The sequence below is a fragment of the Erpetoichthys calabaricus genome, chromosome 17 (assembly GCF_900747795.2).
Source record: "Erpetoichthys calabaricus chromosome 17, fErpCal1.3, whole genome shotgun sequence".
Lineage (NCBI taxonomy): Eukaryota > Metazoa > Chordata > Cladistia > Polypteriformes > Polypteridae > Erpetoichthys > Erpetoichthys calabaricus.
The window spans coordinates 14941268-14959597 of record NC_041410.2 but is presented as its reverse complement, the minus strand read 5'-3'; the positions used below and the strand labels follow the sequence as shown (position 1 = coordinate 14959597).

The window sequence follows — 18330 nt, the reverse complement described above, 5'->3', positions numbered from 1 at the left end:
ACAAGCTCCATGGTGCTTGACAGCCGGGCTTAACTTGATCCTTTTGCTCTGCGCTCTCCAGTTATCACTTATAGTTCAGGTACTTTTTACCTGTCATTCAGGTCATGCTGGCTTTTAAACACTGAGGTTCACACAACACACGCACACACACACACACACACACACACACACACACACACACACACACACACACACACACACACACACAACCATATAGAAAATTGTAGGTGCCATAATAGACAGACAGGCATCTCAGCTAGGATGAGAAACAACACCTTACCTGGCTGGGAGGCCATAGTGGATAGACTGCAAAAGTAGAGGTACAACCCCACCAGGAATGTGTTGGGTTCCTACCCTAGTCAAGGTGGTCAGATAACAGATGGACTAAAGGAGACTGGTTATCGGGGACTGTTTATCCCCTTACTCTGGTATGGTCCCAGTCTGGACTCCTGCAGAGTTCCACGGAACGTATAGTTTGGAAGGGCAACGTTGTCGGGGTCCCACCAGAGGGCACTGCCGGGAAGAACATTTCCCTACTTTGGTGAGCTTCCACCTGACACAGAAGTGGTTCCGCTATGTTATGCCGTGACACTGGAAGTACTCCAGGGTCCAACGCGAAAGGAGCCATCTTGTCTCACTGAGGTGAATCAGAGGCGTGAGGCAGCAGACGACAATCATGGAGTGGTAGAAGGAGACAGACGGTGACTAATTGTGCATTATTTATTGTGCTAGACTGATTTAGCCACGTAAAACAATTATTATATATTAAACTACCTTTTATTTTACCTGAAATTGTGTTTGGTTGAGTTGTGTCTGGTGTTTGGGGCTCTGGGGCATCAACTGGTGGTCCCTTCCTTTATATATATATATATATATATATATATATATATATATATATATATATATATATATATATTTATATATAAAGAGATGAAGGTCTGTAATATGGTTTGCATATTTATAGTAAAAAGTCCACAAAGGGAGAAAATGAATCACATGTCTTAAAATAGTCTTTTATTCCTGAGCTTTCAACACCTACCAGGTGTCATCATCAATGGAAAATGATTAGACATACAGGAATGAAAAGTAATATATAGCAAATGATGAAGGGGAGGTAGGTGGGTGAGGGGGGTGGTAAGTGGGGTCCAGAGGGTGTTGGTCTTAAAGTCTTTTTTATTATTTGGATGTTCTTCTTTTTGTGCCTGTATATACTTATGAAAGCTCAGGAATAAAAGACTATTATAAGATATGTGATTCATTTTCTTCCTTTGTGGACTACTTGCTATAAAGTGGCAACCCTCAACTTGGGATGGAATTACCTTTACATAAATCTTCAACTTGCCACCCAAGTGCATGTGTGTGACTATATATATATATATATATATATATATATATATATATATATATATATATATATATATATATATATATATATATATACAGTGGAACCTCGGTTTGCGAGCATAATTCGTTCCAGAAACGTGCTCGTAGTCCAAAGCACTCGTATATCAAAGTGAATTTCCCCATAAGAAATAATGGAAACTCAGATGATTTGTTCCACAACCCAAAACTATTCATATAAAAATGATTAATACAAAATATAAAGTAAAAATACATAAAACAAATTAACTTGCACTTTACCTTTGAAAAGAATCATGGCTGGTGTGCACCCAATGGGACGACACGCGGAAGAGCATCCCAAAGCAATCGTAGTCTCCCAGCGCTGTAGCAGTTCGCCGTAAAAGCGAATCTGAAAAGATCGCAGACATGCTATAAGCGCCTGCCATCAATGGATGATACAAGGAACAAGGAACATTATAAATGTGCAGGGCCCTGCCTGACTGCTGTGTCTGTGTATACAGTGATCCCTCGCTATATCGCGCTTCGCCTTTCGCGGCTTCACTCCATCGCGGATTTTATATGTAAGCATATTTAAATATATATCGCGGATTTTTCGCTGCTTCGCGGGTTTCTGCGGACAATAGGTCTTTTAATTTCTGGTACATGCTTCCTCAGTTGGTTTGCCCAGTTGATTTCATACAAGGGACGCTATTGGCAGATGGCTGAAAAGCTGTCCAGCTTACTTTGTCTCTCTCTCTCTCTCTCTTGCGCTGACGTAGGGGGGTGTGAGCAGGGGGGCTGTGTGCAGCTGCTTCCTGAAGGACAGGCTGCACGGAGCTTCGCATACTTAAAAGCTCAAAGGGCACGTATTGATTTTTTTATCTGTCTCTGTATCTCTCTCTCTCTTCCTGCTCCTGACAGAGGGGGTGTGAGCTGCCGCCTTCAACAGCTTTGTACCGGCGGTGCTTCGCATACTTAAAAGCCGTATTGATTTTTTTTTTGACTGCTTGCTTTGCACTCCTTTGAAAAGGAAGATATGTTTGCATTCTTTTAATTGTGAGACAGAACTGTCATCTCTGTCTTGTCATGGAGCACAGTTTAAACTTTTGAAAAAGAGACAAATGTTTGTTTGCAGTGTTTGAATAACGTTCCTGTCTCTCTACAACCTCCTGTGTTTCTGCGCAAATCTGTGACCCAAGCATGACATTCTAAAAATAACCATATAAACATATGGTTTCTACTTCGCGGATTTTCCTACTTCGCGGGTGGCTCTGGAACGCAACCCCCGCGATGGAGGAGGGATTACTGTAAATAACCGCGCTGTTGCTGTTTCAAGCTGAATAAAGCTTGTGTTGCTAAAGTACTGAGACTCAGCTTCGTGTTTTAGGGTGCAAGACGGGGACTCGCACGTCACAGCACAGACGCGTGCGCGAGCACACACACACACACACGAGCGCACGCGAGCACACACACACACACGAGCGCGCGTGAGCACACATACACATACACACACACACGAGCGCGCGCGCACACAGTCACAATGCTAATGCTGTAGTAAACACTATACGCTCGTACGGATGTTGACTATATGAGTGAGGCACGCCGACTCAGATGGAGAATAGGAGACGATTGCCCACAATCCCGCAGTAAGAGAGAGAGAAGAACCATCAGCTCAGTTGTGATCACATGACGCTCAGCAGACAAACTACTCATACTGCAAGACCTCGGTCGTTTATCAAGTGAAAATTTATTAAAAATTTTTGCTTGTCTTGCAAAACACTCGTAAACCAAGTTACTCGCAAACCGAGGTTCCACTGTATATATATATATATATATATATATATATATAGAGAGAGAGAGAGAGAGAGAGAGAGAGACAGAGAGAGAGAGAGAAATATAGATAGAATATAGAAAGAGTACTTTGAGAGGATGATGAATGAAGTGAATGTGAGAGAGAGAAGGATGGATGCTGTGGAGATAGTGAATCAGGAAGTGCAATGGATTGGCAAGGAGGAAGTAAGGACAGCTATGAAGAGGGTGAAAAATGGAAAGGCCGTTGGGCCAGATGACATACCTGTGGAAGCATGGAGATGTTCAGGAGAGATGGAAGTTGAGTTTTTAACCAGATTGTTTAATGGAATCTTGGAAACTTAGAAGATGCCTGAGGAGTGGAGAAGAAGTGTATTGTAGCCGATATGTAAGAATAATAATTCATTACATTTATATAGCACTTTTCTCAGTACTCAAAGCGCTATCCACACAGGGAGGAACCAGGAAGCGAACCCACAATCTTCCACAGTCTCCTTACTGCAAAGCAGTAGCACTACCACTGCACCACCTGTGAGGAATAAGGGGGATGTGCAGGACTGCAGTAACTACAGGGGAATAAAATTGATGAGCCGCAGCATGAAGTTATGGGAAAGTGATAGATAGATAGATAGATAGATAGATAGATAGATAGATAGATAGATAGATAGATAGATAGATAGATAGATAGATAGATAGATATAAAAAGAGGTGCCTTTCTATTCAACTTGGCTGTAATTCTTTTTGTTATTCTTCTTCAGTGCTCCTGTCTACCAGAGCAGCTTAATACCCTCTGCTACCTTCATTTTAAAACCTTGTCCCATTTCTTCAGATTTGAATGCTCTGCCTGATTGCTAGTGAGTTATTATTTCCATTCTGCTCTAAACTAACTTGGACCCATTGATCATTCATTATTTAACAGAGCACCTTTCGTAGGGAGTACCAACACAATACCCTTTGCAATACTATATAAAGCACTAATGCTTTACTACACAAAAATACAAAATGTGCTGAAAGGGACAGTGGCCTGAGAGGAAAAACTAATGTAAACTCTAATTAGATGGCCACTACCACTTCACTCACCAAACCGCACCATCTCTTCTCATTTTCCTTTTATATTGTTCACAGAACACAGATCTTCCCACCAGGGAATAGTCACCTCCGTCTCCCGTTCTCAGGTTGCATGTAACCTAACAAGTGAAGGCAGTTCATAAGACTTCTGTAGTATAAGTTCAAGGTCACAGTGAGACCAATGCTTGGGAGATCATTAAAGAACTTTGCCCCCTAGTGGCTCATGAGGACTTTACATCTTTAAACTCTATCTGAAATGTCGGGCTCTGCGGTTACTGTTGGGACAGTTACTACATGGATGGTGGCTGCTTCATTAGGTCAGATCCATGACAATTACACTTTCTCTGGCCAGAGGTATGGCACAGTGATGACAGCTCCTTCAGTCCTCATTCTGAATCTGCATGCTTTCCTTCCTTACAAGCAGAAATGCACTTACAACTTTAAGGTGAATTGCCAGAAACAATTTCTGCCAGATTCCAGTGCATTATGCTTAGAGATGAATGTGCAGAGACTAATGTTTTTGTGCCAGGACCTGGCTGTCATCTCTGAAGTCATCAAGTTTATCCATGTGTTATCTGGTAAAATGTGCCTCAGTTAAATACACACATTTGATAAAAGACAAAGGCTTGAGAGGTGTACAAGATGGTGTCAGTGTAATCTAATAATTTCGCTAAGTGAATCCTCAAATAAGCTAATATAGTCTTAGACAAATTATAGTCTAAAATTGGTTCATATGACTTTAAGACACTAACAATACAGTTTACAATTGGACAAAAAAAGTATTCAAGCCTTTTTTCACATTTTAATGTGATGCAGTGTGGAATGCTAATAGATTTTGTTTTGCTACTGAGCAATATAAAGCTTTGTAATACTAAAGTTAAAAAAAATCCACATGTCTATTAATCAATTTTATGAACCCAGTTTCTCCATTCTAGGGTCGTTTATGAGCTAGAGTCCACTCCTGGAGCTTCAGACACAAGGTAGCCACCTGCCCAGAAAGGCATGACAAACGTTCACATAGTACACTCATTCATGCTGGGAATGTTTAAAGCGGTAATCAAGTAATATGCAAATCATTTGGGCTCTGTAAGGAAACTGGTGCATTTCATTATTTTACGCAAGGTCACATTTTTCCTTGATTTTCCCCTCTACTCCACAGTTATTTATATTATAGTTATAGTCCACTGTTATTTAAGGGTGTTTGTACACATATTGGTCATCGTATTTAGAAATGACAACACTTTTTCCACATGGTTGCCTCATTTCAGGGCACCATAATTTTTGAGACACAGCAATGGCAGGTCTATTTAAGCCATCATATTTAGAGTTTTGCCACATATCCCTTGCATGCAATGAATGCTTGAAGTCTGTGATTCATAGACATCACCAGGTACTGAAGATCTTCACTGGTGATGCTCTGCCACACATCTAATGCAACCATCTTCAGCACCTGCTTGTTTTGGAGGATTGTGCCCTAAAGTTTTCTCTTCAGCATATGGAAGACCTGCTCAATTGGATTTATATTGTGTGACTGGCTTGGACCTGCGGTGGGATGGCACCCTGCCCGGGATTGGTTCCTGCCTTGTGCCCTGTGTTGGCTGGGATTGGCTCCAGCAGACCCCCGTGACCCTGTGTTCGGATTCGGCGGGTTGGAAAATGGATGGATGGATGGATGGACTGGCTTGGACATTCAAGAATTTTCAATTTTTAGCTTTAAAAAACTCCTGTGGTGCCTCAACAGTATTTTTGAATCATCATCTTGGTGTAGGATGAAGCGTCGTCCAATGAGTATGGAGGCATTTACTGGAATCTGAGCAGATCAGATGTTTCTACACACCTCAGAATTCATTGTGTGACTGCTGTCAGCAGTTCCATCATCAGTGAAGGTTAAGTGTGTCAAACTGTAATCAGGTCATCCTCTGTTTGTGGCTAACTAGTGGTTTGCATCTTGTAGTGTGCCCTCTGTATTTATGTTCATGAAATCTTCTTCTGATAGTCATCTCTGACATGTCCACATCTGCCTCCTGAAGACAGTTTCTAATCTGTTGGTCAGGCGTTTGGAGGCTTTTTCTTTACCATAGTGAGGATTCTTCTGTCATCAGCATTCCCTTTGCTATTACTGAGCCCACCTGTGTGTTCTTTCTTCTTCATGATATTCCAGACAGTCAATTTAGGTCATCCTAAAGTTGTACCGATGTCGCTTAAGGTTTTATTCTTGTTTTTTAGCCTATAATGGCCTCTTTGACTTTCATTGGCACAGCTCTTGTCCTCATGTTGTAAAATGGCAACTACAGACTTCAAAGGACAGAAGCAAGCTGAGGTATCTTATGAAGCTATGAAACACAGCTGAGGAATTTCAAACATCTGTGATGCCAATTGTCCCAGAAATTATGGTGCCCTGAAATGGAGGAGTAATGTGGAAAAATGTTGTCATTTCACCATGATGTGTTCTCAAAATGAATGCAAAGACCCTTCCTTAAATGAAAGTCTGCAATGTGCACTTAAATTATGTCTGAAGTGTTTGATTTATAATATTGAACTGTGGAGCAGAGAGGAAAATCAAGGAAAAATATGTTGTTGTCCCAAACATTATGGAGGTCATTGTATGTACACACACACACACACACACACACATATATATATATATATATATATATATATATATATATATATATATATATATATCACACACACACATATATATATATATATATATATATATATATATATATATATATATATATGTGTGTGTGTGTGTGTGTGTGTGTGTGTGTGTGTGTGTGTGTGTGCGTGTGTGTTCATATTTTTGCACACTATATATATATTAAATAGGTAATCCTGAAGAAGGGGCCTGAGTTGCCTCGAAAGCTTGCATATTGTAATCTTTTTAGTTAGCCAATAAAAGGTGTCATTTTGCTTGGCTTTTCTCTACTCTCTCTCTCTCTCTCTCTCTCTCTCTCTCTCTCTCTCTCTCTCTCTCTCTCTCTATATATATATATATATATACATACACATAATATATAAATAATATGTAAAATACATATTATATATAAATAATAAATATATAATTATATATTATGCACGTTTACTAGTACCTAGGGGGACCCTGGAAATCCTCCTTGGGTGGTTAGCGTCTGATGCTGGGGGCAGGTTGAAGAATCGAGGATACTGTATTTCACATGTAACCACGTGCTAGAAAAACTTCAACACCCACGAGGCTTTGCGCGACCCGGTGTTCCCAGTAGGCTTTGCTACGGTCAAGCGGAAGGTTTTTTTTTAGGATGGTTTAAAATGCACGAAGCTTAGACAAGTGAGTGTAGAAACTCTATTATTACAGTGGTGGATTGTGAAGTAAATGCGCTAGGCAGTGAACTTTTTTTTTTTTTGCGGAGGTCTTAACATCAATCTACAAGAGGTAAATGGGCGGGAAGAAGTTACGCTGAAGGTTGCAATCAGCGTGGACATCCGGAGTTGCACCTGGGACCTGTGTGACACTTACTAAGTTAGTACCATCTGGGTGTCCGTAAATACCTATCTCTATTTTTTGTACATTTCTTCGGAATAACTGCGTCTGGAAGACAACGTCGTACTTTGTGTTGACACGCCATTGGAGAGCGACACCGGGACGAGACGCAGTGACGTCACTGCGAGTGAGGTGAGAGCCGAAGACGTTAAAGCAGGGCGCTGTCATGGCTTAACTTGCAGTCTTTGTAGTTTTAAAGAGGGCTTGTTTGTGCAGTTTGGCGCATGTATACTTGTGTTAGCCTTCGCGTTGACGATTATTGGATCGGTTAGGAAATATTTTTTTATCCAGGCATTGAATTATTAGCCATCGAAACTCTGTAAGTAGGGTGGGTAGGTGAACGCCGGCTTACCGCCAGGTCAGGTGTGGATTAGTGTGTGCTTGTGTGAATAGATAAGACGTTACAAGTCCAGTCAGGTCAGGGCTGAACGACACGTCGTTTTGTGGGTTGAGGGCAGAGTTCTTTTCGAGCTCTTTTCCTACTTTTCTTCATCGTCTTCAGACTGTAAGGTAGTGAGTTTTTACTTCAAACATTTCCTTCTTCGTCTGTTGGTTGAAGGTAAAAACGATTTTTCAACAGTGTAGAAACATTATAGGTTTGGAAGTACAGTAATCGGAACTGTAGACTGTATTGTGTGGATAGCACAGACCTGCTGAACAAAACAACACAAACGATCAGAGCAAGTTTTATTCCTTTTTGAGGATGCTGAAGCTACTGGGCATGTTGTACTAGTCCGTGTGCAGACAGCATATTGCACGTGTTGAAAATAAATATAAACCTTTGCAAGTGAACACAATTTTTGTAACATAAAATTATACATCGCATTCGATGGCATCAATGAACGGCAGCTGCAGTGTCTGCTCTCTGGTGTTCAGTTACGTCAATCGTGTAGGTGTCGATATAAAGTTGGAGGAATTAGCAGATGTGTTCGAAAAAAATATGATCTGCAAGATATAGATTGTAAGTAAACGATGTGTTACAATCCATCAAAAGGAGGTGCAAAGGACTGCCATTAAGGGAGCTGATAATGAGATGCAGATTCTACTACTCAAAATTAGGACTATACCTGAAACGATAAATGTGACTAGCGACAGCAGTAGAAGGCTGCACATCATCCACCTAAATGCATAACTAAAGTTAACATTACTGTCTTATTGGAAATGCAAAGATGCAATGCCAGAATATAGCGTCAGTGCTATAACACATAGTATATATCCATAGAACACAATGCTTAACAAAACTCTATTTGCTGCTGTTATGCATTATAATAATGTAGTTAAAGTGACAGAAGATATTAACAGACAGAAGCATTGCTCAAATGCGTGAAAGTAAGTAGCTGCGGTGGTCTGCATCCCACCTGGCACACACCTCCTTATCATCACGAGATATCGGAAGGTACAGTACATATCCTGTCCAGAGCAGGCATCAAAATAGCGCACAAGCCTACAAGCAATCAGTGCTCAGTCCTTTGTAATGCAAAAAGCAAGAAATTGGCAACAGAGACACAGAACGGGGTTTACAGCATACCGTGTGATTCATGCCCAGCTGTATACATGGGACGAACATCAAAAACACTTGCTACACATATACAGAAACATCACAGTGTGGTCTGAAGAACCCGCTGTCTCTGATATACATGCATCCAAGTTTGATCGCACACACATTTATATTGGACTCGGTACAGGTAAAATTCAAGGCTAATACTATTCGTGCCAGAGGGCTGGCCGAAACATGTCTGTTAATGGCATTTTCATTGGACAGCCATTTGGATATGAACCCAGTATATGCCATATTCTTGAAAAGATCATGTACACAATAAATAAGACTTTATTACCAACACCCTCTAAACTCTTCCTCATCAATCCTCCACTTCTTATTTGCTACATATTGCCTTGGATTTCTGTATGTCTTAATAATTTTTCTCTGATGATGATTCCTGATAGGAGTCGAAAGCTTAGCAATATAAAAAACTATTTTAAGATAAGTGATTCATTTTCTCCCATTGTGGATTTCTGGCTACAATTGTGCAAACCGTATCACAGACCTTTGCATCCATGTGTGTTTGTCTGTTTTGTTGCTGCACTCATTACAATATGCAGATTAGTTAGTTAAGCTTCTGTTACCTTGTGCTACTGAGTTCCCGAGTTAATGGCTGCCATTTTAGCTTTTTATTTTCGCACAACATCTTTTGTTTAGGTTTTTTTGGTCTTTCTCTGAAGCCCCATCGGTTTAAAGTGTATGGACTGGAGAAATGTAAAGCAGGTATTTTAAGAAGAAGCACTGTGTGAGTAGCTTTTTCAGCGGAGGTTTTCACCGCTGTTCACTGCAAACATTTTAACAAGTTGTCCCCAGACATGTATTCTCTTTTGAGACTCATGTCTGGCCCCATGAAAATAGGTGTGCTAAAGCAATGACACCAGTTTAGAAAATGCCGGAACCCTGAATAAACTAATCGGGAAGGCCATCTGTGCTTCATGTTTAACTCTTGACTCTCTTTAAGCAATGGGAGAAAAATAAAAAGATTGCAAAATCCAAAAAGATCATAATTAATGCAGATCATCCCGTCTTATCAGATGTTGTTCTAGAACTGGTTTAGCTACCAACTTATTCCATTGCTGTAATGTAAAGCTGATGTCCGCTTAATGTGACTTTTAATCACAAGGAGATGACTGCAGTTGTTGGTCTCGTCTCTGGAGCATGTCAATTTCCATGACTAGAAATCACACTGTGCGGTGACATTCATGCACAGTTTCACATTTCCAAAGTATTGCAGCTCACCCCTTAATAACGTGCTACCCGATGGAGCCATTTCTCAGGTAAAGAGGTTACTGGTGCAAGTTCATATCCAATCTCTACCCCTTTGTTTTTCTGTTTTCCATTTTTGTTTCGGTATGTAAAACATCAGACATATGAGCCTCTCCTCTGAGGGCAAAGTTGAAAACACCTGCATTTGTTATTACTCATTGCTGCATTATATGCATTGTACTTCTGGATGAGTACTCGTTTTTTGTCTGCTCTCATGAATGCAGAGCCCTCCCCTACAATTTAAGGTGAAATTAATCTGGTTCAAATTTGTCAGGGTGAATTGCGAACCAATTAGAGTGAGATGCTGATTATGTCATATGTAATACTAGACAACTGGTGATCATAGTAGCATGCCACAACTGCCCCCAACTCACTGTGTGAAGTGTATGACAGAAAATCGCTGGTAAAGTCTTGTAATGTGACATTGGTTTTATGTGTCAACAGCCATTAGGCTGTATAATGCTTCCATTACATATATTACATACGTCTTTATCTTAACAGTCTTTAATAGACATATGCAATTGAGAGTATTTTCTTAGGCCACTGTGTTTTCTTTTTTTTTTTTTTTTTTATATTTTTATTTTATTAATTTTCATTGTAATCATTCCATACAAACAGATCCATTTATAACCCAACAAATTTGAAAACAAATCAAACCCCACCCCTGAGAAGGAGAGCTTAGCTAAAGGAAAATTTCTTTAAGCTTTTTAATAAGGCAACATTAGACAAAAGAAGGGGAGAAGTAAATATTTATATAAATAAGAGATGGAGAAGGGAGTTAAATACAATAATAGTTAATTCTCTTATTCTAAAATAATATTGATTAAATCCTGCCAAGTTTTGAAAAAATTTTGTACAGATCCTCTAACTGAAAATTTGATTTTTTCCAATTTCAAATAATATAAAACATCAGTTTCCCACTGACTTATAAGAGGAGAATTAGGATTCTTCCAATTTAACAAAATAAGTCTGCGTGCCAAGAGTGTAGTGAATGCAATCACCGTTTGTTTGTCCTTCTCCAATTCAAGTCCATCTGGAAGGACACCAAACACAGCTGTTAGTGGGTTAGGAGGGATTGTGATACTAAGGCTGTCTGAGAGGCACTTAAAAATTTTTGTCCAAAATGATGTTAGTTTGGTGCAGGCCCAGAACATGTGACCCAGTGAGGCAGGAGCTTGGTTGCAGCGCTCGCAGGTTGGATCCTGGCCTGGAAACATTTTGGACAGTTTTAAGCGAGACAGATGAGCTCGATATATAATTTTTAGTTGAATAATTCTATGCTTTGCGCATATAGAACTCGAGTGAATTCTCTGCTTTGCTACCTTCCACTCCTTTTCTGATATATTGATCACTGTGTTTTCAATGCACGCTGAGTGTTTTTTTTTTTTTATGCAGTAGTTGTGGATCTTGCATTTGTGCAAACGTTTATTGGTTTGTGCTTTGTTTTTCCTCTTTTGTGCTGTCTTTGTACATCTGTATTTTTATATTACTGCTGAGCGATGTGCATATAGTTTCGTCTGCCTGTCCTACTTTGTCTTGGGTAAATAGAGTTATTTGTGTTATCATGGAGCTTAAAGGAATATTCATCCCAAAATGTATATATATTTTTAAACTGCTACTTAATGTGTGTTGTAGTGATAGCCATGAAAAAAAGTTAATCTTGTGTTTTCATAGAGAACAGAAACAACAAACTTTCTGGTACAATGGGCTTTAATGGGGACGGATTGAAAATATTAAATACACCAATATTACAACATCTGTGAAAAAATCTCATGTAACTCTTGCTAGGTAATCCATTTGTCAGTTATTTGGTGATATGGTCACAACTTTTTTGTATATTTTTCTAAAATAGTGTTTAATAAATGCTTAATAATAATTATAATAATAATACATTTTATTTATATAGCACCTTTCCCATGCTCAAAGCACTTACAGAATATAAGAAAGAACGGGTAGGGTATACAGTATATAGCATTGTACAAACCAGATAAATAAATAAAGAATATTATGACAGTGAATTCAGAGAAAAAAAAAGCCTAACAGACAACATAATTGACGGTCTAGCACACACACATACAGGTTACATTGGCATCTTGACAGAGAAGTAAACTAAGAACAGGGTAATAAAGTCAAGTAGAGCTAAAAGCCTTCCTGAACAGATGAGTTTTGAGTTGTTTTTTTAAAAGGATTCATGGAGCCAGCTGATCTAATTAATTTTGATAGGTCATTCCAGAGTCTGGGCGCAATACAGCTGAAGGCCTTGTCACCAATGGAGTGTAGATTAGTGTGGGGCACAACAAGATTGCCAGAATCAGAGGACCTTAGTGGGCGGGCAGGCACATAGTGATGGAGAAGGTCACTGATGTAGTTTGGCACAAGGTTATTTAAGGCTTTGTAGGTTATTAGTAGGATTTTATATTTGATTCTGTAAGACACAGGGAGCCAGTGAAGACGGAGCAGGATGGGTGTTATGTGCTTGCTGCTGCTGGTTCGAGTAAGGACTCTTGCAGCTGAGTTTTGAATAAGCTGGAGCTGTGATATAAGATTAGAAGGGGCACCTGCCAGTAGGGAATTACAATAATCGATGCAGGATGTGATAAAAACATGGAGAAGTTTCTCGGCATTAGAGAAGGAGAGGAAGGAGCGAACACGGGATATGTTACGCAGGTGAAAGTAAGAAAGTTTCTTAATGTGATTTATGTGGGCGGAATAAGAGAGGGAGGAATCAAAAATGACACCAAGATTCTTTACAGTAGAGGCAGGTCTGATGAGATCACCGCCAAGATGGACTGGGAAGGAGCTCATTTTATTAAGTTGCATTTTAGTCCCAATTTGCAGGAGTTCAGTTTTGTTGCAATTTAATTTTAAAGAGTTCTGCTTCATCCAGGTTTTAATTTTACTAAGGCAGGTTGTGAGCTGAGAAAGCTCTGATGAAGTTCCACTTTTAACATTGAAGTAGAGTTGAGTATCATCTGCATAAAAATGATAACCCAGTCCATAGCTACAGATAATATGGCCAAGGGGAAGCATGTAAATACAGAAGAGAGAATGATTCTAGTAAGTAACAGCAGTGAATGATAGTGAAGTGCATTCAAGTGAATTTGAGATTTTTGATTTAAGGCAGGGCTCCTGACTAATGTTTGAGTGAGAAGGCAGGTCTTCAAATCAAAAGCTTGAAAATCTCAATACCGGTACAATTCAAAACAAGAATGCAGTATTTGAGGGGTAGGATGAGCACCTTGGAAAGACCGTGGAATTTATAAAAGTGAACAAAACACCATTAACCTTACATGGAAAAGATTTCAATTTCAATTCTTTGTCATTTGTATAAGTACCATGTACAATGAAATGCTTGCTTGCATGTGCCCCCGCAGACAGTGAACATAGACCAAAAAAAAAAAAAAAAATACACAATAAATAAATGAATATAAATAAGTAAATAAATAAAACCAGAATCCTAGGAATAAATAGAGACAGTGGCAAACGTATATGTGCAGATAGCAGTGGAGGTGACCCAAGGTTGCTGATTGTTTATGAGTCTGATTGCAGTTGGGTAGAAACTGTTCCTGAACCTGGAGGTGTGCGTCCGAATGGACTTTAGTCACTTCCCAGATGGGAGGAGGGTGAAAAGTGACAGTGCAGGGTGAAAAGTTGTAGCAGTTCAGCCATAGTAATGTCTGTTTTAGAGAGTTGCTATAAACAACAATAGGAGTAAAAGTAACGAGGTACTATTGATATCAAACAGACCTAAGTGAATAGTTTCAGAGTAAGATCCACTAAGTAATAATAATAATTCATTGCATTTATATAGCACTTTTCTCACTACTCATAGCGCTCAGCAATTGTAGGTTAAGGGCCTTGCTCAAGGGCCCAACAGAGCAGAGTCCCTATTGGCATTTACGGGATTCGAACCGGCAACCTTCCAATTGCCAGTGCTGATCCCTAGCCTCAGAAGATACAAACGGAGGTTTTCCACCAAAATGTTGGCTAGAAGGTCAGCATCACAAGGTCATAGCTCTCCAAATTCAGTTAACCTAGGGAAGGTTTACAACAAATACAGCTACTGAGCTTTGTGTAGAATATGTGTGGGACCCCTGTCGGAGTGTTCCTGAATGTTATCCCCCTCATCCATCCTGTCCAGTTATAGGGCAGCCAAAAATCCTGTACTGTTGACATGTACATGGCTCCACCTAGAATATAAGCTTGGCACTCGCTCAGGTTGCATAACCTGAATTTGGCCTTAAATCTGCCTTCTCAATACCAGTTTTTGGCATGTGAAATCTGAAGTATTACTTTAATTAAAAGACACAATCACTTATTTCCATAGTGTAATTTACAGAATGTACCACCACAAGGTACTAAACAATTAAACACACATGATACAGTATGAATTTCACAAAATCACTGGTAGAATAAAATTAAAATGGCAGTACAGCTTGCCACAAGAATGTTGCATTAACACATATACTAGAGTAACTTTAAAAAAAAAAACAAAATAACTCTGATGTCAAGATGGAGAACATCATCTCAATATTAAACCTGTTTTTACGTCTGCTATATTTATTTGAATATCTATTGCAGATGGAATATTACAATTGAATTACAAGTATGTAATTTGTGCAATGTTTACTATGGTAAAATCTATGGCAATGTTATTTATATTTTGATGTTTTGTTACAATTGGCAACACTGCTTCCTCAAGGCTGCAGAAGTCTAGTTTTGACTACTGGCCTTGTCATACTCTGTACAGAGTTTTCAGTCTTCCCTTTGTCTATAGTTTTTTTTTCCCCTTGATATTTCTTTTTTTATCTCCGTAAAAAGATACATAAACTAGGATATTTGGTTGCCTGTTTGTTTATTCTAAATTGGTCCTGTATAAGTGAGTGCGGATATGTGTGTGTGTGCTGTGCAATATAACGGCTTTCCAATTGCATCTGGTCTTTGTCTTGTGCTGCTTCATCAACCCTGCTCAGACAGGCTTGAGCTCCCAACAATGTTGAAATGGACTAAGCTGGTATGAAAAATTGGCAAGTAATGTAGTTCTTACAGATGTGAAGTTCATTGTAGTACATTTTAGAAGGAAAAAAAAACTAATTCACTTTAAAACAAAAAAGACTTTGGTTAATAAATTGATTGCAACAAAAATCGCCTGCCAGGAATTTTGTTTAACCAGAGATGGAAAACACTCATTTTGTTGCTAGAGTTCTGCTTTGGAAAGTCTCTTACTGAAAAAAGATTATCGGAATGTACTCTGCAGTGAACACCATTCCTGACAACACACAAATGGTTCTCTTAGAAATGTTTCACTGACTGAGTGATCTAATATTAATTAATACATTTAATTAGGTGAACTTTTAACTGTGAATAGTATCAAAGATGTTTGACAAAGCTTCCAATACCAATGATAAACTTTACGTTTTTTTTTCCTTTGTAATTTTAGATTATTCTTTGTCCCTAGGATTGCTCTGGTGCAAGTCACAAATGTTTTAACTACATTGTTTAAAGAAATGTTGTAATATTTAAAAGTATTTCATCTTTTGCTCTAGGGGACTGCATACAAGAACTATTCTGTAGAAATAATTGTTCTTGTTCTATGATCACATATTGTTTCCCTTATTCTTAAGATGTTTTCCCAGCAATAGTTTTTACTAAAAATGAATGTTTTTTCTTTAAGGTTCTTTGTTATGTCAGCATGATTTGCATTCATTATTACTGTCAGTTTTAACCTGATGCCAAGGAAATTGTAAAAATGGAGAAATATTTAATTCTGTGTTTTAATAAACTAACTTGTGTGGTATTTCAAGAAACAATACTGTTGAAAAGCAATTGATCCATCAGGAATTATATATTACAAAGCTTTCTTCCTTCATTTTTTTTATATAGTTTGAACATAGTCTTCTGAAATTGGCTTTAAGAGGTACTGCAGAAATGATGGTGGTGGATGTGCTAGACTTGTTGCGAATTATTAGCACAACACTGAATTGTGCAATTGTGAATTACATGGTCTATTGTGGCTTGTCAACTGTGGTATTTTTCACCTCATTGTAGGCATGTTTTTCAAATATTGGGACCTGTCAAAGCTGCATGCAGTGCATTTGCCCTTAAACATTATTAGCATTTATTTTGTGGTGTCTTCCATTAATTTTTCCAATTCAGACACAGAGAGCAGTTTTGCCATCCATGTGTAAATAACAAGTTCTTTGAATAACAAGTTCTTTGACTGCCAGATAGACTATCTAGCATTGGATTCCACCTTACTGGCATTGTTCCTGGCCCCTACCATTGGGGCTTAAAAATGGATTGATGGAAGTAATAATGAAAATTCTGGGTGAACTGGATAGTTTAGCCTAATGTGGGATTTTTCATTGTCAGTATGATCACGTTCTTTCACTTCCCCTTTGATGTTATGACCTGGTATCATTCCCAGCAATGTACATGTTCAAAAATGTGTATCCTTCTAGCAGAGTGAATTTGGGTGTGTCATGGGGTCAGGTCGGGTTCAGGTTAAATAATACACCATGGCAGTTTTAACTCAGTTGTGTAAGTATGTGTCTTTACCCTGATCTGCAATAGTCTTACCAAACAAAGAAACTTGTGAGTGCAGGAAATACGCAGTACAGAGTATGGATGTTTACTGAATTATGAACAACTACTTTACGAATATTCTTGTATATGAAATAAGTTATTTAATACCCTGTTTATGTCACAAACAACAATGATGCCAAATTTTTACAGTTATGAAGATGAAGTTTGAGAAATTTTTCAAACGTCTGTTGCCAGTAGTAACATGAATTCATCTCTGCGGTTATTCCAGGTACACGTCACATTAGTCTGGGTCATTTTGGATGTTTATGCTTGGGTCATTGTTGTTGTCCTATAGTTCAGTCACCATGTCTTGTATGTTGCTCATGTGTCTTCTCACATCGTTTTGAGGTTTGTTGCTCCAGTAACGTTTGTGAAATAGTTGGAAAAGACAAAGAAATAGCAAAATTAAATTCCTTTGAATAGGAACATTTCAGTGGTAAAGCATGGATAAACAACCTTATTAAAGTTAATTTAAGGAAGAGATATGTCTTATTAGGGTTTGAGTTGATGATTAATGTTGTTATTTTACTAATTATGTCAGAGTGTATGCATTTTGGTGTTATCTGAGCAAAAGTGGGAACCATTTGTTGGGCCAAGAGAATACTTAATTATATTTAATTGAAATAGAAAAATAATTATGTGTTGGCATTACAAAACACACCTTCTGAAGTGCAATGTGTCATCTTCAAAAATCTGAGCAAACCCATACTATCAATGTGTCATTTTATCTGAAGCAACCAGAAATGTTGCTCAATTCTATTTCAAAATGAAGATGCTTCATTATAGAGAGAGTTTAATTATTAATTTAAGAGCATTAAAAAGAGAGTTCACCCATTTTAATATACTTCCATGTGGCCCACAGATTAAGAATTACTGATAAAGAGAATAATTTTGTGCAAATTTGTTCCCAGCCTAGCAGCCACGCCTTTTAATTGTATGCATCTTTGCCAAGATATCCAGTATCAGTGCAAGATTAATACTGTAAACCGTAAAGATAGGTAGTTTCTGTATTGTGAGTCACTGCTGAACTTGCAATAACACACACATTGTTCAGGCCAAGAAGGATTTTTCTGATAAGCATGGATTTTGTATTTCTGCAAACATCAGGTTGACAAATGCATTCTGTCAATTTTCCTTTAATTATTTCTGTAGGCATTCCATTTTCATCCACCATTGTATAACTGCCTGACTTTCTGCT

At 38.5% G+C, this 18330-nt stretch overlaps 1 protein-coding gene across 2 annotated transcripts in view; it reads left to right on the top strand.

Moving 5' to 3' along the window:
• The first annotated feature begins 7494 nt into the window (after window positions 1-7494).
• tmod2 (tropomodulin 2) overlaps window positions 7495-18330 on the top strand; it is a 60003-nt gene continuing 49167 nt past the window's right edge. The window contains exon 1 of one of the 2 annotated variants that reach the window (XM_028822411.2): window positions 7495-7873. The gene's annotated coding sequence lies outside the window, so the exon portion shown is untranslated. The remainder of the gene's footprint in view (window positions 7874-18330) is intronic. The other variant, XM_028822412.2, reaches the window with a different exon arrangement.